The sequence below is a fragment of the Pseudophryne corroboree genome, unplaced genomic scaffold, assembly GCF_028390025.1.
Source record: "Pseudophryne corroboree isolate aPseCor3 unplaced genomic scaffold, aPseCor3.hap2 scaffold_973, whole genome shotgun sequence".
Lineage (NCBI taxonomy): Eukaryota > Metazoa > Chordata > Amphibia > Anura > Myobatrachidae > Pseudophryne > Pseudophryne corroboree.
In genome coordinates this window covers 43,838-70,384 of record NW_026970553.1, presented here as the reverse complement: position 1 = coordinate 70,384, position 26,547 = coordinate 43,838, and the positions used below count along the sequence as shown (strand labels likewise).

Genomic DNA, 26,547 nt, shown 5'->3' with positions numbered 1-26,547 from the left:
CACAAGGGAACTCTCGAAAGAAGAACAAGGCTAGAGCAAGATCTGAGACAAAGAAATCTGACTTTTACCAGAGCTGACCAGAGGAAAGCACAAACACAGTCCCCCACTACCACAAATAATGCAGTCGAGTTTCCCACAATTGGGGAAATCACAGGGGTCAGCATACCCAGAATGCAATGAATGAACCTCACCCTGGGAGAACAATCTTCATGACCATGGCATCTCCTATGCAAAATAAGTATGATTTGGGATAGGGCTGGGGAGGGCCGCTGCTCAGGCACATCTCTGTCAAGTAAAGGAGATTCAACTGAGGCAGCACAAGGGAACTCTCATCTGGGGACAACAACTGCAGGGAGAACACATATTTTCAGATGAACATGGGAGGGCAGAAGGCTGCCTAATATTGAAGCACCCCCAAACAACAAACCAAATGCAACAACTAGTACAAGCATTCCTGGGGGAAGGTCTGCAGAAGACGGATTTGCATACGGTGATGTCATCCAAGCAGTGGGCCAAAGTTGTCTGGAACCCTCATCTGCATATGAAAAGAGAAAAGGGGTATGCAGGGCATGGCGGCCTTTTGAGGCGCTTGGATGACCCCTAGTTCGCATTAAACACCCCCACCCTCCTTCGGTGTGGGGCTCATGTTGGCTATGCCCCAGCCCCTGAAGCATTCAAGCTGATTTCTTGCAGCAGCTGGGCACTGTAACAGCTCCAGAGCTGCTCTGTAAGGCAAGTAAAAGGGTGTGGGCCCTGCAGCACTACCTGTAGTTCGCATTGTGCATTGTAAGGCACAAAGTAAGCAGACGGGAGGAGAAGTCAGGATAGTGCACAAGGGTATAGAAGGGAGGGGCTCAAGAAAAAAGAAGTGGAAACAGACAGCAAACTAGGCTGGAGAGAGACCTGAGACAAAGAGATCTGAATTATATGAGAGCCGACCAGGGGAAACACAAATTATGCAGTCAAGTTTCCCACATTTGCGGAAATCGCAGGAGCAGCACACCAAGAGTGCAATGGGTGAGCCTTGCCCTGGGAGAAGCAACTTCATGATCATAGTATCTCACCTGGCAGGTAAGTAGGAGTTGGGCTAGATCTGGGGAGGGTCGCTGCTCGGGCACCCCCCTGTCAAGTGAAGGAAATCCAACTGAGGAAGCACAAGGGAACTCTTGAAAGAAGAACAAGGCTAGAGGAAGATCTGAGACAAAGAAATCTGAGTTTTACCAGAGCTGACCAGAGGAAAGCACAAACACAGTCCTCCACTACCACAAATAATGCAGTTGAGTTTCCCACATTTGGGGAAATCATAGGGGTCAGCATACCCAGAATGCAATGAATGAACCTCACCCTGGGAGATCAATCTTCATGACCATGGTATCTCCTATGCAAAATAAGTATGATTTGGGATAGGGCTGGGGAGGGCCGCTGCTCAGGCACATCTCTGTCAAGTAAAGGAGATTCAACTGAGGCAGCACAAGGGAACTCTCATCTGGGGACAACAACTGCAGGGAGAACACATATTTTCAGATGAACATGGGAGGGCAGAAGGCTGCCTAATACTGAAGCACCCCCAAACAACAAACCAAATGCAACAACTAGTGCAAGCATTCCTGGGGGAAGGCCTGCAGCAGATGGATTTGCATATGGTGATGTCATCCAAGCAGTGAGTCAAACTTGGCTTCAACCCTCGTCTGCATATGAAAAGAGAAAAGGGGCATGCGGGGCATGGCGGCCTTTTGCGGCGCTTGGATGACCCCTAGTTCGCATTAAACACCTCCACCCTCCTTCGGTGTGGGGCTCATGTTGGCTATGCCCCAGCCCCTGAAGCATTCAAGCTGATTTCTTGCAGCAGCTGGGCACTGTAACAGCTCCAGAGCTGCTCTGTAAGGCAAATAAAAGGGTGTGGGCCCTGCAGCACTACCTGTAGTTTGCATTGTGCGTTGGAAGGCACAAATTAAGCAGACGAGGAGAAGTCAGGATAGTGCGCAAGGGCATAGAAGGGAGCGGCTCAAGAAAAGAGAAGTGGAAACAGACAGCAAACTAGGCTGGAGAGAGACCTGAGACAAAGAGATCTGAATTATACGAGAGCCGACCAGGGGAAACACAAATTATGCAGTCAAGTTTCCCACATTTGGAGAAATCGCAGGAGCAGCCCACCCAGAGTGAAATGGGTGAGCCTTGCCCTGGGAGAAGCACCTTCATGATCATAGTATCTCACCTAGCAGGTAAGTAGGAGTTGGGCTAGAGCTGGGGAGGGTCGCTGCTCGGGCACCCCCCTGTCAAGTGAAGGAGATACAACTGAGGCAGCACAAGGAAACTCTCGAAAGAAGAACAAGGCTAGAGGAAGATCTGAGACAAAGAAATCTGACTGTTACCAGAGCTGACCAGAGGAAAGAACAAACACAGTCCCCCACTACCACAAATAATGCAGTCGAGTTTCCCACATTTGGGGAAATCATAGGGGTCAGCATACCCAGAATGCAATGAATGAACCTCACCCTGGGAGATCAATCTTCATGACCATGGTATCTCCTATGCAAAATAAGTATGATTTGGGATAGGGCTGGGGAGGGCCGCTGCTCAGGCACATCTCTGTCAAGTAAAGGAGATTCAACTGAGGCAGCACAAGGGAACTCTCATCTGGGGACAACAACTGCAGGGAGAACACATATTTTCAGATGAACATGGGAGGGCAGAAGGTTGCCTAATACTGAAGCACCCCCAAACAACAAACCAAATGCAACAACTAGTACAAGCATTCCTGGGGGAAGGTCTGCAGAAGACGGATTTGCATACGGTGATGTCATCCAAGCAGTGGGCCAAAGTTGGCTGGAACCCTCATCTATATATGAAAAGAGAAAAGGGGTATGCAGGGCATGGCGGCCTTTTGCGGCGCTTGGATGACCCCTAGTTCACATTAAACACCTCCACCCTCCTTCGGTGTGGGGCTCATGTTGGCTATGCCCCAGCCCCTGAAGCATTCAAGCTGATTTCTTGCAGAAGCTGGGCTCTGTAACAGCTCCAGAGCTGCTCTGTAAGGCAAATAAAAGGTTGTGGGACCTGCAGCACTACCTGTAGTTCGCATTGTGCGTTGCAAGGCACAAAGTAAGCAGACGGGAGAAGTCAGTATAGTGCGCAAGGGCATAAAAGGGAACGGCTCAAGAAAAGAGAAGTGGAAACAGACAGCAAACTAGGCTGGAGAGAGACCTGATGCAAAGAGATCTGAATTATACGAGAGCCGACCAGAGGAAACACAAATTATGCAGTCAAGTGTCCCACATTTTGGGAAATCACAGGAGCAGCACACCCAGAGTGCAATGGGTGAGCCTTGCCTTGGGAGAAGCACCTTCCTGATCATAGTATCTCACCTGGCAGGTAAGTAGGAGTTGGGCTAGAGCTGGGGAGGGTCGCTGCTCGGGCACCCCCCTGTCAAGTGAAGGAGATCCAACTGAGGCAGCACAAGGGAACTCTCGAAAGAAGAACAAGGCTAGAGCAAGATCTGAGACAAAGAAATCTGACTTTTACCAGAGCTGACCAGAGGAAAGCACAAACACAGTCCCCCACTACCACAAATAATGCAGTCGAGTTTCCCACAATTGGGGAAATCACAGGGGTCAGCATACCCAGAATGCAATGAATGAACCTCACCCTGGGAGAACAATCTTCATGACCATGGCATCTCCTATGCAAAATAAGTATGATTTGGGATAGGGCTGGGGAGGGCCGCTGCTCAGGCACATCTCTGTCAAGTAAAGGAGATTCAACTGAGGCAGCACAAGGGAACTCTCATCTGGGGACAACAACTGCAGGGAGAACACATATTTTCAGATGAACATGGGAGGGCAGAAGGCTGCCTAATATTGAAGCACCCCCAAACAACAAACCAAATGCAACAACTAGTACAAGCATTCCTGGGGGAAGGTCTGCAGAAGACGGATTTGCATACGGTGATGTCATCCAAGCAGTGGGCCAAAGTTGTCTGGAACCCTCATCTGCATATGAAAAGAGAAAAGGGGTATGCAGGGCATGGCGGCCTTTTGAGGCGCTTGGATGACCCCTAGTTCGCATTAAACACCCCCACCCTCCTTCGGTGTGGGGCTCATGTTGGCTATGCCCCAGCCCCTGAAGCATTCAAGCTGATTTCTTGCAGCAGCTGGGCACTGTAACAGCTCCAGAGCTGCTCTGTAAGGCAAGTAAAAGGGTGTGGGCCCTGCAGCACTACCTGTAGTTCGCATTGTGCATTGTAAGGCACAAAGTAAGCAGACGGGAGGAGAAGTCAGGATAGTGCACAAGGGTATAGAAGGGAGGGGCTCAAGAAAAAAGAAGTGGAAACAGACAGCAAACTAGGCTGGAGAGAGACCTGAGACAAAGAGATCTGAATTATATGAGAGCCGACCAGGGGAAACACAAATTATGCAGTCAAGTTTCCCACATTTGCGGAAATCGCAGGAGCAGCACACCAAGAGTGCAATGGGTGAGCCTTGCCCTGGGAGAAGCAACTTCATGATCATAGTATCTCACCTGGCAGGTAAGTAGGAGTTGGGCTAGATCTGGGGAGGGTCGCTGCTCGGGCACCCCCCTGTCAAGTGAAGGAAATCCAACTGAGGAAGCACAAGGGAACTCTTGAAAGAAGAACAAGGCTAGAGCAAGATCTGAGACAAAGAAATCTGAGTTTTACCAGAGCTGACCAGAGGAAAGCACAAACACAGTCCTCCACTACCACAAATAATGCAGTTGAGTTTCCCACATTTGGGGAAATCATAGGGGTCAGCATACCCAGAATGCAATGAATGAACCTCACCCTGGGAGATCAATCTTCATGACCATGGTATCTCCTATGCAAAATAAGTATGATTTGGGATAGGGCTGGGGAGGGCCGCTGCTCAGGCACATCTCTGTCAAGTAAAGGAGATTCAACTGAGGCAGCACAAGGGAACTCTCATCTGGGGACAACAACTGCAGGGAGAACACATATTTTCAGATGAACATGGGAGGGCAGAAGGCTGCCTAATACTGAAGCACCCCCAAACAACAAACCAAATGCAACAACTAGTGCAAGCATTCCTGGGGGAAGGCCTGCAGCAGATGGATTTGCATATGGTGATGTCATCCAAGCAGTGAGTCAAACTTGGCTTCAACCCTCGTCTGCATATGAAAAGAGAAAAGGGGCATGCGGGGCATGGCGGCCTTTTGCGGCGCTTGGATGACCCCTAGTTCGCATTAAACACCTCCACCCTCCTTCGGTGTGGGGCTCATGTTGGCTATGCCCCAGCCCCTGAAGCATTCAAGCTGATTTCTTGCAGCAGCTGGGCACTGTAACAGCTCCAGAGCTGCTCTGTAAGGCAAATAAAAGGGTGTGGGCCCTGCAGCACTACCTGTAGTTTGCATTGTGCGTTGGAAGGCACAAATTAAGCAGACGGGAGAAGTCAGGATAGTGCGCAAGGGCATAGAAGGGAGCGGCTCAAGAAAAGAGAAGTGGAAACAGACAGCAAACTAGGCTGGAGAGAGACCTGAGACAAAGAGATCTGAATTATACGAGAGCCGACCAGGGGAAACACAAATTATGCAGTCAAGTTTCCCACATTTGGAGAAATCGCAGGAGCAGCCCACCCAGAGTGAAATGGGTGAGCCTTGCCCTGGGAGAAGCACCTTCATGATCATAGTATCTCACCTAGCAGGTAAGTAGGAGTTGGGCTAGAGCTGGGGAGGGTCGCTGCTCGGGCACCCCCCTGTCAAGTGAAGGAGATACAACTGAGGCAGCACAAGGAAACTCTCGAAAGAAGAACAAGGCTAGAGGAAGATCTGAGACAAAGAAATCTGACTGTTACCAGAGCTGACCAGAGGAAAGAACAAACACAGTCCCCCACTACCACAAATAATGCAGTCGAGTTTCCCACATTTGGGGAAATCATAGGGGTCAGCATACCCAGAATGCAATGAATGAACCTCACCCTGGGAGATCAATCTTCATGACCATGGTATCTCCTATGCAAAATAAGTATGATTTGGGATAGGGCTGGGGAGGGCCGCTGCTCAGGCACATCTCTGTCAAGTAAAGGAGATTCAACTGAGGCAGCACAAGGGAACTCTCATCTGGGGACAACAACTGCAGGGAGAACACATATTTTCAGATGAACATGGGAGGGCAGAAGGTTGCCTAATACTGAAGCACCCCCAAACAACAAACCAAATGCAACAACTAGTACAAGCATTCCTGGGGGAAGGTCTGCAGAAGACGGATTTGCATACGGTGATGTCATCCAAGCAGTGGGCCAAAGTTGGCTGGAACCCTCATCTATATATGAAAAGAGAAAAGGGGTATGCAGGGCATGGCGGCCTTTTGCGGCGCTTGGATGACCCCTAGTTCACATTAAACACCTCCACCCTCCTTCGGTGTGGGGCTCATGTTGGCTATGCCCCAGCCCCTGAAGCATTCAAGCTGATTTCTTGCAGAAGCTGGGCTCTGTAACAGCTCCAGAGCTGCTCTGTAAGGCAAATAAAAGGTTGTGGGACCTGCAGCACTACCTGTAGTTCGCATTGTGCGTTGCAAGGCACAAAGTAAGCAGACGGGAGAAGTCAGTATAGTGCGCAAGGGCATAAAAGGGAACGGCTCAAGAAAAGAGAAGTGGAAACAGACAGCAAACTAGGCTGGAGAGAGACCTGATGCAAAGAGATCTGAATTATACGAGAGCCGACCAGAGGAAACACAAATTATGCAGTCAAGTGTCCCACATTTTGGGAAATCACAGGAGCAGCACACCCAGAGTGCAATGGGTGAGCCTTGCCTTGGGAGAAGCACCTTCCTGATCATAGTATCTCACCTGGCAGGTAAGTAGGAGTTGGGCTAGAGCTGGGGAGGGTCGCTGCTCGGGCACCCCCCTGTCAAGTGAAGGAGATCCAACTGAGGCAGCACAAGGGAACTCTCGAAAGAAGAACAAGGCTAGAGCAAGATCTGAGACAAAGAAATCTGACTTTTACCAGAGCTGACCAGAGGAAAGCACAAACACAGTCCCCCACTACCACAAATAATGCAGTCGAGTTTCCCACAATTGGGGAAATCACAGGGGTCAGCATACCCAGAATGCAATGAATGAACCTCACCCTGGGAGAACAATCTTCATGACCATGGCATCTCCTATGCAAAATAAGTATGATTTGGGATAGGGCTGGGGAGGGCCGCTGCTCAGGCACATCTCTGTCAAGTAAAGGAGATTCAACTGAGGCAGCACAAGGGAACTCTCATCTGGGGACAACAACTGCAGGGAGAACACATATTTTCAGATGAACATGGGAGGGCAGAAGGCTGCCTAATATTGAAGCACCCCCAAACAACAAACCAAATGCAACAACTAGTACAAGCATTCCTGGGGGAAGGTCTGCAGAAGACGGATTTGCATACGGTGATGTCATCCAAGCAGTGGGCCAAAGTTGTCTGGAACCCTCATCTGCATATGAAAAGAGAAAAGGGGTATGCAGGGCATGGCGGCCTTTTGAGGCGCTTGGATGACCCCTAGTTCGCATTAAACACCCCCACCCTCCTTCGGTGTGGGGCTCATGTTGGCTATGCCCCAGCCCCTGAAGCATTCAAGCTGATTTCTTGCAGCAGCTGGGCACTGTAACAGCTCCAGAGCTGCTCTGTAAGGCAAGTAAAAGGGTGTGGGCCCTGCAGCACTACCTGTAGTTCGCATTGTGCATTGTAAGGCACAAAGTAAGCAGACGGGAGGAGAAGTCAGGATAGTGCACAAGGGTATAGAAGGGAGGGGCTCAAGAAAAAAGAAGTGGAAACAGACAGCAAACTAGGCTGGAGAGAGACCTGAGACAAAGAGATCTGAATTATATGAGAGCCGACCAGGGGAAACACAAATTATGCAGTCAAGTTTCCCACATTTGCGGAAATCGCAGGAGCAGCACACCAAGAGTGCAATGGGTGAGCCTTGCCCTGGGAGAAGCAACTTCATGATCATAGTATCTCACCTGGCAGGTAAGTAGGAGTTGGGCTAGATCTGGGGAGGGTCGCTGCTCGGGCACCCCCCTGTCAAGTGAAGGAAATCCAACTGAGGAAGCACAAGGGAACTCTTGAAAGAAGAACAAGGCTAGAGGAAGATCTGAGACAAAGAAATCTGACTTTTACCAGAGCTGACCAGAGGAAAGCACAAACACAGTCCTCCACTACCACAAATAATGCAGTTGAGTTTCCCACATTTGGGGAAATCATAGGGGTCAGCATACCCAGAATGCAATGAATGAACCTCACCATGGGAGATCAATCTTCATGACCATGGTATCTCCTATGCAAAATAAGTATGATTTGGGATAGGGCTGGGGAGGGCCGCTGCTCAGGCACATCTCTGTCAAGTAAAGGAGATTCAACTGAGGCAGCACAAGGGAACTCTCATCTGGGGACAACAACAGCAGGGAGAACACATATTTTCAGATGAACATGGGAGGGCAGAAGGCTGCCTAATACTGAAGCACCCCCAAACAACAAACCAAATGCAACAACTAGTGCAAGCATTCCTGGGGGAAGGCCTGCAGCAGATGGATTTGCATATGGTGATGTCATCCAAGCAGTGAGTCAAAGTTGGCTTCAACCCTCGTCTGCATATGAAAAGAGAAAAGCGGCATGCAGGGCATGGCGTCCTTTTGCGGTGCTTGGATGACCCCTAGTTCGCATTAAACACCTCCACCCTCCTTCGGTGTGGGGCTCATGTTGGCTATGCCCCAGCCCCTGAAGCATTCAAGCTGATTTCTTGCAGCAGCTGGGCACTGTAACAGCTCCAGAGCTGCTCTGTAAGGCAAATAAAAGGGTGTGGGCCCTGCAGCACTACCTGTAGTTTGCATTGTGCGTTGGAAGGCACAAATTAAGCAGACGGGAGAAGTCAGGATAGTGCGCAAGGGCATAGAAGGGAGCGGCTCAAGAAAAGAGAAGTGGAAACAGACAGCAAACTAGGCTGGAGAGAGACCTGAGACAAAGAGATCTGAATTATACGAGAGCCGACCAGGGGAAACACAAATTATGCAGTCAAGTTTCCCACATTTGGAGAAATCGCAGGAGCAGCACACCCAGAGTGAAATGGGTGAGCCTTGCCCTGGGAGAAGCACCTTCATGATCATAGTATCTCACCTAGCAGGTAAGTAGGAGTTGGGCTAGAGCTGGGGAGGGTCGCTGCTCGGGCACCCCCCTGTCAAGTGAAGGAGATACAACTGAGGCAGCACAAGGAAACTCTCGAAAGAAGAACAAGGCTAGAGGAAGATCTGAGACAAAGAAATCTGACTTTTACCAGAGCTGACCAGAGGAAAGAACAAACACAGTCCCCCACTACCACAAATAATGCAGTCGAGTTTCCCACATTTGGGGAAATCATAGGGGTCAGCATACCCAGAATGCAATGAATGAACCTCACCCTGGGAGATCAATCTTCATGACCATGGTATCTCCTATGCAAAATAAGTATGATTTGGGATAGGGCTGGGGAGGGCCGCTGCTCAGGCACATCTCTGTCAAATAAAGGAGATTCAACTGAGGCAGCACAAGGGAACTCTCATCTGGGGACAACAACTGCAGGGAGAACACATATTTTCAGATGAACATGGGAGGGCAGAAGGCTGCCTAATACTGAAGCACCCCCAAACAACAAACCAAATGCAACAACTAGTACAAGCATTCCTGGGGGAAGGTCTGCAGAAGACGGATTTGCATACGGTGATGTCATCCAAGCAGTGGGCCAAAGTTGGCTGGAACCCTCATCTATATATGAAAAGAGAAAAGGGGTATGCAGGGCATGGCGGCCTTTTGCGGCTCTTGGATGACCCCTAGTTCGCATTAAACACCCCCACCCTCCTTCGGTGTGGGGCTCATGTTGGCCATGCCCCAGCCCCTGAAGCATTCAAGCTGATTTCTTGCAGCAGCTGGGCACTGTAACAGCTCCAGAGCTGCTCTGTAAGGCAAGTAAAAAGGTGTGGGCCCTGCAGCACTACCTGTAGTTTGCATTGTGCATTGGAAGGCACAAAGTAAGCAGACGGGAGGAGAAGTCAGGATAGTGCACAAGGGTATTGAAGGGAGGGGCTCAAGAAAAAAGAAGTGGAAACAGACAGCAAACTAGGCTGGAGAGAGACCTGAGACAAAGAGATCTGAATCATATGAGAGCCGACCAGGGGAAACACAAATTATGCAGTCAAGTTTCCCACATTTGCGGAAATCGCAGGGGCAGCACACCCAGAGTGCAATGGGTGAGCCTTGCCCTGGGAGAAGCAACTTCATGAGCATAGTATCTCACCTGGCAGGTAAGTAGGAGTTGGGCTAGAGCTGGGGAGGGTCGCTGCTCGGGCACCCCCCTGTCAAGTGAAGGAAATCCAACTGAGGCAGCACAAGGGAACTCTCGAAAGAAGAACAAGGCTAGAGGAAAATCTGAGACAAAGAAATCTGACTTTTACCAGAGCTGACCAGAGGAAAGCACAAACACAGTCCCCCACTACCACAAATAATGCAGTCGAGTTTCCCACATTTGGGGAAATTACAGGGGTCAGCATACCCAGAATGCAATGAATGAACCTCACCCTGGGAGAACAATCTTCATGACCATGGTATCTCCTATGCAAAATAAGTATGATTTGGGATCAGTGGCGTAACTAGAAATTTTTCTCCCCCAAGCCAAAAAATTCTTTGGCGCTCCCCACAATTGGAACTATTAAAGGGATAAATGTGCGCGCGCCGCAAAATAGGGTGTGTGGCTTCGTTGGGATGGGCGTGGCTTTACTGTTCCAGTGGGACCTGTTGGACAAGTGGTCCGGATCCCACCTACACATGCACCGGAGGATAATCCTGTCTTCCAAGACCAGAATCTCACTCCATTGGTGGCTGCACAGTTCTCACCTCCTAGAGGGGCGAAGGTTCGGGATCCAGGACTGGATCCTAGGGACCATGGATGCAGCCCTCCGAGGCTGGGGAGCAGTCACACAGGGGGAAAACGTCCAAGGAAGATGGTCAAGTCGGGAAAGTTGTCTCCACATAAATGTTCTGGAGTTAAGGGCCATTTAATAACTGCAGACACAGTACGCACTGGGACGGGTGCCCAGCATCCTCTACGGACTAAGAGAAAAGGATTTACCGGTAGGTATTAAAATCCTATTTTCTCTAACGTCCTAGAGGATTCTGGGGACTCCGTAAGGACCATGGGGATAGACGGGCTCCGCAGGAGACATGGGCACTTTAAGAAAGACTTTAGTTCTGGGTGTGCAGTGGCTCCTCCCTCTATGCCCCTCCTCCATACCTCAGTTTGATACTGTGCCCAGTGGAGACTGGGTGCTTTTCAGGAGCTCTCCTGAGCTTTCTGACAGAAAGTATTTTGCTAGGTTTTTAATTTTCAGGGAGCACTGCTGGCAACAGACTCCCTGCATCGAGGGACTGAGGGGAGAGAAGCAGCCCTACTCTCCGAGTTGCAAGGTCCTGCTTCTTAAGCTACTGGACACCATTAGCTCCAAAGGGATTAGCTCCAAAGGGATTGGTACGCAGGATCTCACTCTCGCCGTCCGTCCCCCTCGCAGAGCCGGAAGATAGAAGCCGGGTGAGTATGAGAAGAAAAGAAGACTTCAGAGGCGGCAGAGGACTTCATGATCTTCATTGAGGTAACGCACAGCACTGCAGCTGTGCGACATTGCTCCCATACACCTCACATACTCCGGTCACTGTAAGGGTGCAGGGCGCAGGGGGGGCTCCCTGGGCTGCAATATAAACCTCTTTTTGGCAAAAATATAACATATATACAGCTGGGCACTGTATATATGTATGAGCCCCCGCCAATTGTACAGTTTAAACGGGACAGAAGCCCGCCGCCGAGGGGGCGGGGCTTCTCCCTCAGCACTCACCAGCGCCATTTTTTCTCCACAGCACCGCTGAGAGGAAGCTCCCCGGACTCTCCCCTGCTTATACCACGGCAGACAAGAGGGTTGAAAAGAGAGGGGGGGGGCACATAATTCGGCGCAAATTACATACAGCAGCGCTACTGTGCAAACATTAAGTTACTGTGCTATTCCTGGGTTATATAGCGCTGGGGTATGTGCTGGCATACTCTCTCTCTGTCTCTCCAAAGGGCCTTGTGGGGGAAATGTCTTCAGTAAAAGTATTCCCTGTGTGTGTGGTGTGTCGGTACGCGTGTGTCGACATGTCTGAGGAAGAAGGCTATATTAGAGAGGAGCGGGAGCAAATGAACGTGGTGTCTCCGCCGACACCTGACTGGATGGATATGTGGAATGTTTTAAATGCTAGTGTAAACTCATTGCACAAAAGATTAGACAAGGCTGAAGCTTTGCGACAGTCAGGGTCTCAACCCATGCCTGATCCTATGTCGCAGGGACTGTCAGGGTCTCATAAGCGCCCACTATCCAGATTGTTGACACAGATACCGACACGGATTCTGACTCCAGTGTCGATTACGATGATGCAAAGTTACAGCCAAAATTGGCAAAATACATTTGATATATGATTATGGCAATAAAAAATGTTTTGCACTTCACAGAGGAGCCCCCTATCCCTGACAAGAGGGTACATATGTACAAGGTAAAGAAGCCTGAGGTAACCTTTCCCCCCTCACACGAGCTAAACGAGTTATGTGAAAAAGCTTGGGAATCCCCTGCAGATTTCCAAAAGGATTCTTATGGCGTATCCTTTCCCATCAACGGATAGGTTACGATGGGAATCCTCCCCTTGGGTGGACAAAGCATTAACACGCTTATCCAAGAAGGTAGCCCTCCCGTCCCAGGATACGGCTTCCCTCAAAGAGTCTGCTGACCGCAAACAGGAGATTACCCTGAAGTCCATTTATACACATTCAGGTACCTTACTCAGACCGGCAATTGCGTCGGCCTGGGTGTGTAGTGCTGTAGCGGCATGGACGGATACCCTAGATAAGGCTACTATTTTATTGCCCCTGGGGCATATAAGAGATGCTGTCCTATATATGTGTGTATGCAAACTACAGGTGGTGCTGCAGGGCTCACACCCTTTTACTTGTCTTGTAGAGCAACTCTGGAGCTGTTACTGGGTCCAGCTGCTGCAAGAAATCAGCTTGAATGCTTCAGGGGCTTGGGCATGGCCAACATGAGCCCCACACTGATGGGGGTGTATAAAGCGATCTAGGGGTCATCCAAGCGCAACCCCACAAAGGCCGCCATGCCCTGCGTGACCATTTTCTCTTTTCATATGCAGACGAGGGTTGCAGCCAACTATGCCCATTGCTTGGATGACATCACCATATGCGAATCCATCTGCTGCAGGCCTTCCCCCAGGAATGCTTGCACTAGCTGTTGCATTTGGTTTGTTGTTTGGGGGGTGCTTCAGTATTAGGCAGCCTTCTGCCCTCCCACATTCGTCTGAAAATGTGTTCTCCCTGCAGTTGTTGTCCCCAGATGAGAGTTCCCTTGTGCTGCCTCAGCTGAATCTCCTTTACTTGACGGAGGTGTGCCTGAGCAGCGGCCCTCCCCAGCCCTATCTCAAATCATACTTATTTTGCATAGGTGATACCATGGTCATGAAGATTGTTTTCCCAGGGTGAGGTTCATTCATTGCATTCTGGGTATGCTGACCTCTGTGATTTCCCCAAATGTGGGAAACTCGACTGCATAATTTGTGGTAGGGGGGGGACTGCATTTGTGCTTTCCCATGGTTGGCTCTGGTATAATTCAGATCTATTTGTCTCAGGTCTCTCTCCAGCCTAGTTTGCTGTCTGTTTCCACTTCTCTTTTCTTGAGCCCCTCCCTTCTATGCCCTTGCGCACTATCCTGACTTCTCCCGTCTGCTTACTTTGTGCCTTCCAACGCACAATGCGAACTACAGGTAGTGCTGCAGGGCCCACGCCCTTTTACTTGCCTTACAGAGCAGCTCTGGAGCTGTTACAGTGCCCAGCTGCTGCAAGAAATCAGCTTGAATGCTTCAGGGGCAGGGGCATGGCCAACATGAGCCCCACACCGAAGGAGGGTGGGGGTGTTCAATGCGAACTAGGGGTCATGCAAGCGCCCCTTTTCTCTTTTCATATGCAGATGAGGGTTCCAGCCAACTTTGGCCTACTGCTTGGATGACATCACCGTATGCAAATCCGTCTGCTGCAGACCTTTCCCCAGGAATGCTTGCACTAGTTGTTGCATATGGATTGATGTTTGTGGGTGCTTCAGTATTAGGCAGCCTTCCGCCATCTCATGTTTATCTGAAAATATGTGGTCTCCCTGCAGTTGTTGTCCCCAGACAAGAGTTTTCTTGTGCTTCCTCAGTTGAATCTCCTCAACTTGACGGGGGTGTGCCCGAGCAGCCGCCCTCCACAGCCCTATCTCAACACATGCTTTTCTTGCGTATGAGATCTCTTGATCATGAAGATAGTTCTCACAGGGTGAGGTTCATCCATTACATTTTAAAGTAGGAAGGTACAAATTACATATTCAAATTACATATATGTGCTGGATTCAAATGTTTTCCCCCCTTCCTTTCTCAATTGTGCCCATCAGCAGCTATTCTAATGTTGCTGCCAATGGGTGTGACACATTCATTTCTTCTGTGGGGTACACTGGACTCCACAAGGATTCACATTGGGGTGTAGAGTAGGATCTTGATCTGAGGCACCAACAGGCTCAAAGCTTTTGACTGTTCCCAAGATGCTCAGCGCCCCCTCCTCTATAACCTCGCTTCCATGAACAGGGAGCTCAGTTTGTAGTTGGTGCCTTCAGTAGCAGGCCACTTAACAGGGGGCTGCCTCAGGCAGCCTATTCTTAGCTATTAATTTTGACAAGAAAAGAAGAACTTTTTTTATAAGAATCTACAAGGGCTGCAGCAGGCTAGGTCTAATAGACATCTTTACTGCAGCTCCATCACTCCCAGCGGCGCAGTATACTCCCGTGCCCTGGTTGCTGGGTCACTGCAGCGGAGGCTCCGGTTTCTTCCTAAGGTCAGTCACACACACACTGCCCTCCAGGGGTATCCCCAGGTAAGCTGGCTCTCAGATGCTGTAGGTGCCATTACCATGTGGCCTTACACTGGGAATTTAACCCAGATATATATATGTAATTATTTATGGGGTGGGTGTGGGGTGCAGTGGCCCCTGTGTCGGTATGGGTGGGCTGCTGCAGGTCGGCACACCCTAACACTTTATTAACACTTATTATTTTTCCTATCACTTTGTATATATTATTTTAATCACACCACTTACATAGCACTTCTGTGCTTCTTATTAACCCCTATTAATTTTCACCTGTGTGCTGACCTGGGGTGGCCGACCTGTGCCGACATTGTGGGGTCCTGCGCCCCGGGCCCATACCTAGTATTAGGGACCCCCAGTGACGGAGAAGCCTTGTCGATCGGCCTGGGGGCTTAACCCTATATCTGCAGATATACGCAACTAAGATCTCCGTATTATCTGACCATTATTATATAGCAATATTATTCACTCGGTGTGCATTAGGGAACACAGTTTTTTTCCTACACAGAATTACCCCTCCCCTTTTAGCACCTGAGTGACATTACAATCTGATTGAGCAGCTTTCCACCTTGTGTATTGTATATAGAGAGGCACAAATGGGTCAGCATTAGGAGGGATTGCTGACTCTAGTAGTGCCATAGGGGAAGGCAGGGGTATCCCCAGGTAAGCTGGCTCTCAGATGCTGTAGGTGCCATTACCATGTGGCCTTACACTGGGAATTTAACCCAGATATATATATGTAATTATTTATGGGTTGGGTGTGGGGTGCAGTGGCCCCTGTGTCGGTATGGGTGGGCTGCTGCAGGTCGGCACACCCTAACACTTTATTAACACTTATTATTTTTCCTATCACTTTGTATATATTATTTTAATCACACCACTTACATAGCACTTCTGTGCTTCTTATTAACCCCTATTAATTTTCACCTGTGTGCTGACCTGGGGTGGCTGACCTGTGCCGACATTGTGGGGTCCTGCGCCCCGGGCCCATACCTAGTATTAGGGACCCCCAGTGACGGAGAAGCCTTGTCGATCGGCCTGGGGGCTTAACCCTATATCTGCAGATATACGCAACTAAGATCTCCGTATTATCTGACCATTATTATATAGCAATATTATTCACTCTGTGTGCATTAGGGAACACAGTTTTTTTCCTACACAGAATTACCCCTCCCCTTTTAGCACCTGAGTGACATTACAATCTGATTAAGCAGCTTTCCACCTTGTGTATTGTATATAGAGAGGCACAAATGGGTCAGCATTAGGAGGGATTGCTGACTCTAGTAGTGCCATAGGGGAAGGCAGGGGTATCCCCAGGTAAGCTGGCTCTCAGATGCTGTAGGTGCCATTACCATGTGGCCTTACACTGGGAATTTAACCCAGATATATATATGTAATTATTTATGGGGTGGGTGTGGGGTGCAGTGGCCCCTGTGTCGGTATGGGTGGGCTGCTGCAGGTCGGCACACCCTAACACTTTATTAACACTTATTATTTTTCCTATCACTTTGTATATATTATTTTAATCACACCACTTACATAGCACTTCTGTGCTTCTTATTAACCCCTATTAATTTTCACCTGTGTGCTGACCTGGGGTGGCCGACCTGTGCCGACATTGTGGGGTCCTGTGCCCCGGGCCCATACCTAGTATTAGGGACCCCCAGTGACGGAGAAGCCTTGTCGATCGGCCTGGGGGCTTAACCCTATATCTGCAGATATACGCAACTAAGATCTCCGTATTATCTGACCATTATTATATAGCAATATTATTCACTCGGTGTGCATTAGGGAACACAGTTTTTTTCCTACACAGAATTACCCCTCCCCTTTTAGCACCTGAGTGACATTACAATCTGATTGAGCAGCTTTCCACCTTGTGTATTGTATATAGAGAGGCACAAATGGGTCAGCATTAGGAGGGCTTGCTGACTCTAGTAGTGCCATAGGGGAAGCCAGGGGTATCCCCAGGTAAGCTGGCTCTCAGATGCTGTAGGTGCCATTACCATGTGGCCTTACACTGGGAATTTAACCCAGATATATATATGTAATTATTTATGGGGTGGGTGTGGGGTGCAGTGGCCCCTGTGTCGGTATGGGTGGGCTGCGGCAGGTCGGCACACCCTAACACTTTATTAACACTTATTATTTTTCCTATCACTTTGTATATATTATTTTAATCACACCACTTACACAGCACTTCTGTGCTTCTTATTAACCCCTATTAATTTTCACCTGTGTGCTGACCTGGGGTGGTCAACCTGTGCCGACATTGTGGGGTCCTGCGCCCCGGGCCCATACCTAGTATTAGGGACCCCCAGTGACGGAGAAGCCTTGTCGATCGGCCTGGGGGCTTAACCCTATATCTGCAGATATACACAACTAAGATCTCCGTATTATCTGACCATTATTATATAGCAATATTATTCACTCGGTGTGCATTAGAGAACACAGTTTTTTTCCTACACAGAATTACCCCTCCCCTTTTAGCACCTGAGTGACATTACAATCTGATTGAGCAGCTTTCCACCTTGTGTATTGTATATAGAGAGGCACAAATGGGTCAGCATTAGGAGGGATTGCTGACTCTAGTAGTACCATAGGGGAAGCCAGGGGTATCCCCAGGTAAGCTGGCTCTCAGATGCTGTAGGTGCCATTACCATGTGGCCTTACACTGGGAATTTAACCCAGATATATATATGTAATTATTTATGGGGTGGGTGTGGGGTGCAGTGGCCCCTGTGTCGGTATGGGTGGGCTGCTGCAGGTCGGCACACCCTAACACTTTATTAACACTTATTATTTTTCCTATCACTTTGTATATATTATTTTAATCACACCACTTACATAGCACTTCTGTGCTTCTTATTAACCCCTATTAATTTTCACCTGTGTGCTGACCTGGGGTGGCCGACCTGTGCCGACATTGTGGGGTCCTGTGCCCCGGGCCCATACCTAGTATTAGGGACCCCCAGTGACGGAGAAGCCTTGTCGATCGGCCTGGGGGCTTAACCCTATATCTGCAGATATACGCAACTAAGATCTCCGTATTATCTGACCATTATTATATAGCAATATTATTCACTCGGTGTGCATTAGGGAACACAGTTTTTTTCCTACACAGAATTACCCCTCCCCTTTTAGCACCTGAGTGACATTACAATCTGATTGAGCAGCTTTCCACCTTGTGTATTGTATATAGAGAGGCACAAATGGGTCAGCATTAGGAGGGATTGCTGACTCTAGTAGTGCCATAGGGGAAGGCAGGGGTATCCCCAGGTAAGCTGGCTCTCAGATGCTGTAGGTGCCATTACCATGTGGCCTTACACTGGGAATTTAACCCAGATATATATATGTAATTATTTATGGGGTGGGTGTGGGGTGCAGTGGCCCCTGTGTCGGTATGGGTGGGCTGCGGCAGGTCGGCACACCCTAACACTTTACTAACACTTACTATTTTTCCTATCACTTTGTATATATTATTTTAATCACACCACTTACACAGCACTTCTGTGCTTCTTATTAACCCATATTAATTTTCACCTGTGTGCTGACCTGGGGTGGCCAACCTGTGCCGACATTGTGGGGTCCTGCGCCCCGGGCCCAAACCTAGTATTAGGGACCCCCAGTGACGGAGAAGCCTTGTCGATCGGCCTGGGGGCTTAACCCTATATCTGCAGATATACACAACTAAGATCTCCGTATTATCTGACCATTATTATATAGCAATATTATTCACTCGGTGTGCATTAGAGAACACAGTTTTTTTCCTACACAGAATTACCCCTCCCCTTTTAGCACCTGAGTGACATTACAATCTGATTGAGCAGCTTTCCACCTTGTGTATTGTATATAGAGAGGCACAAATGGGTCAGCATTAGGAGGGATTGCTGACTCTAGTAGTACCATAGGGGAAGCCAGGGGTATCCCCAGGTAAGCTGGCTCTCAGATGCTGTAGGTGCCATTACCATGTGGCCTTACACTGGGAATTTAACCCAGATATATATATGTAATTATTTATGGGGTGGGTGTGGGGTGCAGTGGCCCCTGTGTCGGTATGGGTGGGCTGCTGCAGGTCGGCACACCCTAACACTTTATTAACACTTATTATTTTTCCTATCACTTTGTATATATTATTTTAATCACACCACTTACATAGCACTTCTGTGCTTCTTATTAACCCCTATTAATTTTCACCTGTGTGCTGACCTGGGGTGGCCGACCTGTACCGACATTGTGGGGTCCTGCGCCCCGGGCCCATACCTAGTATTAGGGACCCCCAGTGACGGAGAAGCCTTGTCGATCGGCCTGGGGGCTTAACCCTATATCTGCAGATATACGCAACTAAGATCTCCGTATTATCTGACCATTATTATATAGCAATATTATTCACTCGGTGTGCATTAGGGAACACAGTTTTTTTCCTATACAGAATTACCCCTCCCCTTTTAGCACCTGAGTGACATTACAATCTGATTGAGCAGCTTTCCACCTTGTGTATTGTATATAGAGAGGCACAAATGGGTCAGCATTAGGAGGGATTGCTGACTCTAGTAGTGCCATAGGGGAAGGCAGGGGTATCCCCAGGTAAGCTGGCTCTCAGATGCTGTAGGTGCCATTACCATGTGGCCTTACACTGGGAATTTAACCCAGATATATATATGTAATTATCTATGGGGTGGGTGTGGGGTGCAGTGGCCCCTGTGTCGGTAAGGGTGGGCTGCTGCAGGTCGGCACACCCTAACACTTTATTAACACTTATTATTTTTCCTATCACTTTGTATATATTATTTTAATCACACCACTTACACAGCACTTCTGTGCTTCTTATTAACCCCTATTAATTTTCACCTGTGTGCTGACCTGGGGTGGCCGACCTGTGCCGACATTGTGGGGTCCTGCGCCCCGGGCCCATACCTAGTATTAGGGACCCCCAGTGATGGAGAAGCCTTGTCGATCGGCCTGGGGGCTTAACCCTATATCTGCAGATATACACAACTAAGATCTCCGTATTATCTGACCATTATTATATAGCAATATTATTCACTCGGTGTGCATTAGAGAACACAGTTTTTTTCCTACACAGAATTACCCCTCCCCTTTTTGCACCTGAGTGACATTACAATCTGATTGAGCAGCTTTCCACCTTGTGTATTGTATATAGAGAGGCACAAATGGGTCAGCATTAGGAGGGATTGCTGACTCTAGTAGTACCATAGGGGAAGCCAGGGGTATCCCCAGGTAAGCTGGCTCTCAGATGCTGTAGGTGCCATTACCATGTGGCCTTACACTGGGAATTTAACCCAGATATATATATGTAATTATTTATGGGGTGGGTGTGGGGTGCAGTGGCCCCTGTGTCGGTATGGGTGGGCTGCTGCAGGTCGGCACACCCTAACACTTTATTAACACTTATTATTTTTCCTATCACTTTGTATATATTATTTTAATCACACCACTTACATAGCACTTCTGTGCTTCTTATTAACCCCTATTAATTTTCACCTGTGTGCTGACCTGGGGTGGCCGACCTGTACCGACATTGTGGGGTCCTGCGCCCCGGGCCCATACCTAGTATTAGGGACCCCCAGTGACGGAGAAGCCTTGTCGATCGGCCTGGGGGCTTAACCCTATATCTGCAGATATACGCAACTAAGATCTCCGTATTATCTGACCATTATTATATAGCAATATTATTCACTCGGTGTGCATTAGGGAACACAGTTTTTTTCCTACACAGAATTACCCCTCCCCTTTTAGCACCTGAGTGACATTACAATCTGATTGAGCAGCTTTCCACCTTGTGTATTGTATATAGAGAGGCACAAATGGGTCAGCATTAGGAGGGATTGCTGACTCTAGTAGTGCCATAGGGGAAGCCAGGGGTATCCCCAGGTAAGCTGGCTCTCAGATGCTGTAGGTGCCATTACCATGTGGCCTTACACTGGGAATTTAACCCAGATATATATATGTAATTATTTATGGGGTGGGTGTGGGGTGCAGTGGCCCCTGTGTCGGTATGGGTGGGCTGCTGCAGGTCGGCACACCCTAACACTTTATTAACACTTATTATTTTTCCTATCACTTTGTATATATTATTTTAATCACACCACTTACATAGCACCTCTGTGCTTCTTATTAACCCCTATTAATTTTCACCTGTGTGCTGACCTGGGGTGGCCGACCTGTGCCGACATTGTGGGGTCCTGCGCCCCGGGCCCATACCTAGTATTAGGGACCCCCAGTGACGGAGAAGCCTTGTCGATCGGCCTGGGGGCTTAACCCTATATCTGCAGATATACGCAACTAAGATCTCCGTATTATCTAACCATTATTATATAGCAATATTATTCACTCGGTGTGCATTAGGGAACACAGTTTTTTTCCTACACAGAATTACCCCTCCCCTTTTAGCACCTGAGTGACATTACAATCTGATTGAGCAGCTTTCCACCTTGTGTATTGTATATAGAGAGGCACAAATGGGTCAGCATTAGGAGGGATTGCTGAATCTAGTAGTGCCATAGGGGAAGCCAGGGGTATCCCCAGGTAAGCTGGCTCTCAGATGCTGTAGGTGCCATTACCATGTGGCCTTACACTGGGAATTTAACCCAGATATATATATGTAATTATTTATGGGGTGGGTGTGGGGTGCAGTGGCCCCTGTGTCGGTATGGGTGGGCTGCTGCAGGTCGGCACACCCTAACACTTTATTAACACTTATTATTTTTCCTATCACTTTGTATATATTATTTTAATCACACCACTTACATAGCACTTCTGTGCTTCTTATTAACCCCTATTAATTTTCACCTGTGTGCTGACCTGGGGTGGCCGACCTGTGCCGACATTGTGGGGTCCTGCGCCCCGGGCCCATACCTAGTATTAGGGACCCCCAGTGACGGAGAAGCCTTGTCGATCGGCCTGGGGGCTTAACCCTATATCTGCAGATATGCGCAACTAAGATCTCCGTATTATCTGACCATTATTACATAGCAATATTATTCACTCGGTGTGCATTAGGGAACACAGTTTTTTTCCTGATAGGTAATAGAGCCTGATTCAGGTTGGATTGCAATCGCAATAAGCAATCTAACTGCAAAAATTGCTAAGAGCATACGCATGCGCCTGCATTTTCTGCGGCACCCCGCAGATAATGCGATCGCCTCTGACTGTCAATCGGTGCTGGGGGGGGGAGTCAGCAACACTCCGTTTCTAAGTCGGAGATGGAGCGGTGCGTGGGCAGGGCTTCAAAATGGGGTCGGCAACGGAGAAACAGGAGGCGTGGTCAGAGCGGCTGCATGACATCACATGCAGCAGCTGCGATCACAAAAATGGTGGCGGCTTCCTGCGCACACATACAGTCTGCACCAACTGGAGGCTAACCCATTTTTTATGATCACGCTGAACTGCACTGCGACTGCAATTTCAGCGTGGTCAAGAAGGGAGGCGGCATGCTGGGTGGCCCCAGCATGTGAACCAAAGGATTGCAAATTCTGTTACTTAGCGGAATTTGCAATCCTTACTGAATTAGGCCCATTGATTACAAAATTTATTTGTAAATATTTGAAGTTTTTCTTCAGGGACTAACACAAAAGATGCTTGGGGCTACTAACACATGGGTAAGCCACGTAAAGCTTTCCATGGGTCAGTGGCATCACAATGGGGTTGCGGCCCACACCCGAGTGTCACCCGCCAAGGGGGGTGACACCAAAGTGCCGGCTCCTCTTCAGTGACAGAATATGGGTGTTTCACTGTGACATTACGTGCAACACCCAGTTTCTGTCACTGTGCAGGAGCCAGCACCACTCACACACTAGTCCCCGGGTGCAGCCCCCAACCCCCGGGATACCCGGAGCAACAAAATGGTGATTCAGGCCAACAGGCCACACCCCTACCTATGAGACCATGCCTCCTTTTTACCATTGCGCTGCTTATCTGCGCGCACTGCATTACAATCTCCCTCGCTGCCTCTCTGGGTGTCACCAATGATAGTGACACCTTTGCCATGCTTGTAGCAGCTGGTCCTAAGATCTACGCCTCCAGCCCTGAGTGTTTGCCCTTGTGACTTGTTGATCATCATAGCGAAGCAGATTCTTACAGAAAACTGCAGGGGCTTAGATTGAAAAGAAAAACATTGACGAACCCATCATTTCAGCAACAGGGTCTGCCACACGGCTGACTAAAATGACTGGGTGGTTTGGGCCCCCACCAAAAAAGAAGCAATCAATCTCTCCTTGCACAAACTGGCTCTACAGAGGCAAGATGTCCACCTCATCATCCTCCGATTCCTCACCCCTTTCACTGTGTACATCGCCCTCCTCACAGATTATTAATTCGTCCCCACTGGAATCCACCATCTCAGATCCCTGTGTACTTTCTGGAGGCAATTGCTGGTGAATGTCTCCACGGAGGAATTGATTATAATTCATTTTGATGATCATCATCTTCTCCACATTTTCTGGAAGTAACCTCGTACACCGATTGCTGACAAGGTGAGCGGCTGCACTAAACACTCTTTTGGAGTACACACTGGAGGGAGGGCAACTTAGGTAGAATAAAGCCAGTTTGTCCAAGGGCCTCCAAATTGCCTCTTTTTCCGGCCAGTATACATACGGACTGTCTGACGTGCCTACCTGGATGCGGTCACTCATATAATCCTCCACCATTCTTTCAAAGGTGACAGAATCATATGCAGTGACAGTAGACGACATGTCAGTAATCGTTGCCAGGTCCTTCAGTCCGGACCAGATGTCAGCACTCACTCCAGACTGCCCTGCATCACCGCCAGCGGGTGGGCTCGGAATTCTTAGCCTTTTCCTCGCACCCCCAGTTGCGGGAGAATGTGAAGGAGGAGCTGTTGACGGGTCACGTTCCGCTTGACTTGACAATTTTCTCACCAGCAGGTCTTTGAACCTCTGCAGACTTGTGTCTGCCGGAAAGAGAGATACAATGTAGGTTTTAAATCTAGGATCGAGTACGGTGGCCAAAATGTATTGCTCTGATTTCAACAGATTGAATCCTGGTTAAGCGAATTAAGGGCTCCATCCACAAGTCCCACATGCCTAGCGGAATCGCTCTGTTTTAGCTCCTCCTTCAATGTCTCCAGCTTCTTCTGCAAAAGCCTGATGAGGGGAATGACCTGACTCAGGCTGGCAGTGTCTGAACTGACTTCACGTGTGGCAAGTTCAAAGGGTTGCAGAACCTTGCACAACGTTGAAATCATTCTCCACTGCGCTTGAGTCAGGTGCATTCCCCCTACTTTGCCTATATCGTGAGTAGATGTTTTTGCTTGAATGGCCTTTTGCTGCTCCTCCATCCTCTGAAGCATATAGAGGGTTGAATTCCACCTCGTTACCACCTCTTGCTTCAGAAGATGGCAGGGCAGGTTCAGGAATGTTTGGTGGTGCTCCAGTCTTCGGCACGCGGTGGCTGAATGCAGAAAGTGGCCCGCAATTCTTCGGGCCACCGACAGCATCTCTTGCACGCCCCTGTAATTTTTTAAATAATTCTGCACCACCAAATTCAATGTATGTGCAAAACATGGGACGTGCTGGAATTTGCCCAGATGTAATGTACGCACAATATTGGTGGCGTTGTCCGATGTCACAAATCCCCAGGAGAGTCCAATTGGGGTAAGCCATTCTGCGATGATGTTCCTCAGTTTCCGTAAGAGGTTGTCAGCTGTGTGCCTCTTATGGAAAGCGGTGATACAAAGCGTAGCCTGCCTAGGAACGAGTTGGCATTTGCGAGATGCTGCTACTGGTGCCGCCGCTGCTGTTCTTGCTGCGGGAGGCAATACATCTACCCAGTGGGCTGTCACAGTCATATAGCCCTGAGTCTGCCCTGCTCCACTTAACCACGGACATGTGGACTAGTGGACATTGGGTACAACTGCATTTTTTAGGACACTGGTGACTCTTTTTTGAGGTCTGTATACATTTTCGGTATCGCCTGCCTAGAGAAATGGAACCTAGATGGCATTTGGTACCGGGGACACAGTACCTCAATCAAGTCTCTAGTTGCCTCTGAATTAACGATGGGTACCGGAACCACGTTTCTCACCACCCAGGCTGACAAGACCTGAGTTATCCGCTTTGCAGCAGGATGACTGCTGTGATATTTCATCTTCCTCGCAAAGGACTGTTGGACAGTCAATTGCCTACTGGGAGTAGTACAAGTGGTCTTCCGACTTCCCCTCTGGGATGACGATCGACTCCCAGCAGCAACAACAGCAGCGCCAGCAGCAGTAGGCGTTACACTCAAGGATGCATCGGAGGAATCCCAGGCAGGAGAGGACTCGTCAGACGTGCCAGTGACATGGCCTGCAGGACTATTGGCTTTCCTGTCTAAGGAGGAAATTGACACTGAGGGAGTTGGTGGTGTGGTTTGCAGGAGCTTGGTTACAAGAGGAAGGGATTTAGAGGTCAGTGGACTGCTTCCGCTGTCATCCAAAGTTTTTGAACTTGTCACTGACTTATGATTAATGCGCTGCAGGTGACGTATAAGGGAGGATGTTCTGAGGTGGTTAACGTCCTTACCCCTACTTATTACAGCTTGACAAAGGCAACACATGGCTTGACACCTGTTGTCCGCATTTGTGTACAGGATGCATACCTTCATGTTCCCATTTATCCATCTCATCAGGCGTACCTCAGATTTGCGGTGCAGGACTGTCATTGCCAATTTCAGACGTTGCTGTTTGGTCTCTCCACGGCCCAGAGAATTTTCACCAAGGTAATGGCGGAAATGATGGTTCTCCTGCGCAAGCAAGGTGTCACAATTATCCCGTACTTGAGCGATCTCATAAAAGCGAGATCAAGAGAGCAGTTGCTGAACAGCGTATCACTTTCACTGGATTTTCAATATCCCAAAGTCGCAGTTGGTTCCTACGACTCGTCTGTCTTTCTTGGGCATGATTCTGGACACAGACCAGAAGAGGGTTTATCTCCCGATAGAAAAGGCCCAGGAACTCATGACTCTTGTCAGGAACCTATTGAAACCAAAACTTGTGTCAGTGCATCACTGCACTCGAGTCCTGGGAAAGATGGTGGCATCATACGAAGCCATTCCATTCGGCAGGTTCCATGCGAGGACTTTCCAATGGGACCTACTGGACAAGTGGTCCGGGTCACATTTACAGATGCATTGGTTGATCACCCTGTCCCCCAGGGTCAGGGTATCACTCCTGTGGTGGCTGCAGAGTGCTCACCGTCTCGAGTGACGCAGATTCGGCATTCAGGACTGGATCCTGGTGACCACAGATGCAAGCCTCCAAGGTTGGGGAGCAGTCACACAGGGAAGAAATTTCCAAGGTATTTGGTCAAGTCAAGAGACTTGTCTTCACATCAACATCCTGAAACTAGGGGCCATATACAATGCCCTACGTCAAGCGGAGACCTTACTTTGCGACCAACCGGTTCTGATCCAGTCAGACAACATCACCGCAGTGGCTCATGTAAACCGCCAAGGCGGCACAAGGAGCAGAGTGGCGATGGCACAAGCCACCAGAATTCTTCGCTGGGTGGAGAATCACGCAAGCGCACTGTCAGCAGTGTTCATTCTGGGAGTGGACAACTGGGAAGCAGAC

The 26,547-nt window shown here is 49.0% G+C and overlaps 16 non-coding genes and 4 pseudogenes across 16 annotated transcripts; 1 reads left to right on the top strand and 19 right to left on the bottom strand.

The window, feature by feature from the left end:
* Positions 1-78: 78 nt before the first annotated feature.
* On the bottom strand, positions 79-242 carry LOC135048488 (U1 spliceosomal RNA). The gene has a single exon (XR_010240350.1). It is a non-coding gene; the product is annotated as a U1 spliceosomal RNA (small nuclear RNA).
* A 695-nt stretch (positions 243-937) lies between these two features.
* LOC135048512 (U1 spliceosomal RNA) lies at positions 938-1,079 on the bottom strand (annotated as a pseudogene).
* Positions 1,080-1,231: 152 nt separating this feature from the next.
* Positions 1,232-1,395, bottom strand: LOC135048482 (U1 spliceosomal RNA). Its single transcript, XR_010240344.1, has one exon. It is a non-coding gene; the product is annotated as a U1 spliceosomal RNA (small nuclear RNA).
* Positions 1,396-2,067: 672 nt separating this feature from the next.
* LOC135048507 (U1 spliceosomal RNA) lies at positions 2,068-2,230 on the bottom strand. Its single transcript, XR_010240367.1, has one exon. It is a non-coding gene; the product is annotated as a U1 spliceosomal RNA (small nuclear RNA).
* Positions 2,231-2,382: 152 nt separating this feature from the next.
* Positions 2,383-2,546, bottom strand: LOC135048494 (U1 spliceosomal RNA). Its single transcript, XR_010240356.1, has one exon. It is a non-coding gene; the product is annotated as a U1 spliceosomal RNA (small nuclear RNA).
* Positions 2,547-3,217: 671 nt separating this feature from the next.
* On the bottom strand, positions 3,218-3,380 carry LOC135048501 (U1 spliceosomal RNA). The gene has a single exon (XR_010240362.1). It is a non-coding gene; the product is annotated as a U1 spliceosomal RNA (small nuclear RNA).
* Positions 3,381-3,532: 152 nt separating this feature from the next.
* Positions 3,533-3,696, bottom strand: LOC135048487 (U1 spliceosomal RNA). The gene has a single exon (XR_010240349.1). It is a non-coding gene; the product is annotated as a U1 spliceosomal RNA (small nuclear RNA).
* Positions 3,697-4,391: 695 nt separating this feature from the next.
* LOC135048511 (U1 spliceosomal RNA) lies at positions 4,392-4,533 on the bottom strand (annotated as a pseudogene).
* Positions 4,534-4,685: 152 nt separating this feature from the next.
* On the bottom strand, positions 4,686-4,849 carry LOC135048481 (U1 spliceosomal RNA). The gene has a single exon (XR_010240343.1). It is a non-coding gene; the product is annotated as a U1 spliceosomal RNA (small nuclear RNA).
* A 671-nt stretch (positions 4,850-5,520) lies between these two features.
* Positions 5,521-5,683, bottom strand: LOC135048506 (U1 spliceosomal RNA). The gene has a single exon (XR_010240366.1). It is a non-coding gene; the product is annotated as a U1 spliceosomal RNA (small nuclear RNA).
* Positions 5,684-5,835: 152 nt separating this feature from the next.
* LOC135048493 (U1 spliceosomal RNA) lies at positions 5,836-5,999 on the bottom strand. The gene has a single exon (XR_010240355.1). It is a non-coding gene; the product is annotated as a U1 spliceosomal RNA (small nuclear RNA).
* Positions 6,000-6,670: 671 nt separating this feature from the next.
* On the bottom strand, positions 6,671-6,833 carry LOC135048500 (U1 spliceosomal RNA). The gene has a single exon (XR_010240361.1). It is a non-coding gene; the product is annotated as a U1 spliceosomal RNA (small nuclear RNA).
* Positions 6,834-6,985: 152 nt separating this feature from the next.
* Positions 6,986-7,149, bottom strand: LOC135048486 (U1 spliceosomal RNA). Its single transcript, XR_010240348.1, has one exon. It is a non-coding gene; the product is annotated as a U1 spliceosomal RNA (small nuclear RNA).
* A 695-nt stretch (positions 7,150-7,844) lies between these two features.
* On the bottom strand, positions 7,845-7,986 carry LOC135048510 (U1 spliceosomal RNA; annotated as a pseudogene).
* A 152-nt stretch (positions 7,987-8,138) lies between these two features.
* LOC135048496 (U1 spliceosomal RNA) lies at positions 8,139-8,302 on the bottom strand. Its single transcript, XR_010240358.1, has one exon. It is a non-coding gene; the product is annotated as a U1 spliceosomal RNA (small nuclear RNA).
* A 671-nt stretch (positions 8,303-8,973) lies between these two features.
* LOC135048505 (U1 spliceosomal RNA) lies at positions 8,974-9,136 on the bottom strand. The gene has a single exon (XR_010240365.1). It is a non-coding gene; the product is annotated as a U1 spliceosomal RNA (small nuclear RNA).
* Positions 9,137-9,288: 152 nt separating this feature from the next.
* Positions 9,289-9,452, bottom strand: LOC135048492 (U1 spliceosomal RNA). Its single transcript, XR_010240354.1, has one exon. It is a non-coding gene; the product is annotated as a U1 spliceosomal RNA (small nuclear RNA).
* A 695-nt stretch (positions 9,453-10,147) lies between these two features.
* Positions 10,148-10,289, bottom strand: LOC135048508 (U1 spliceosomal RNA; annotated as a pseudogene).
* A 152-nt stretch (positions 10,290-10,441) lies between these two features.
* On the bottom strand, positions 10,442-10,605 carry LOC135048491 (U1 spliceosomal RNA). Its single transcript, XR_010240353.1, has one exon. It is a non-coding gene; the product is annotated as a U1 spliceosomal RNA (small nuclear RNA).
* Positions 10,606-13,492: 2,887 nt separating this feature from the next.
* On the top strand, positions 13,493-13,657 carry LOC135048480 (U1 spliceosomal RNA). Its single transcript, XR_010240342.1, has one exon. It is a non-coding gene; the product is annotated as a U1 spliceosomal RNA (small nuclear RNA).
* Positions 13,658-26,547: the final 12,890 nt, after the last annotated feature.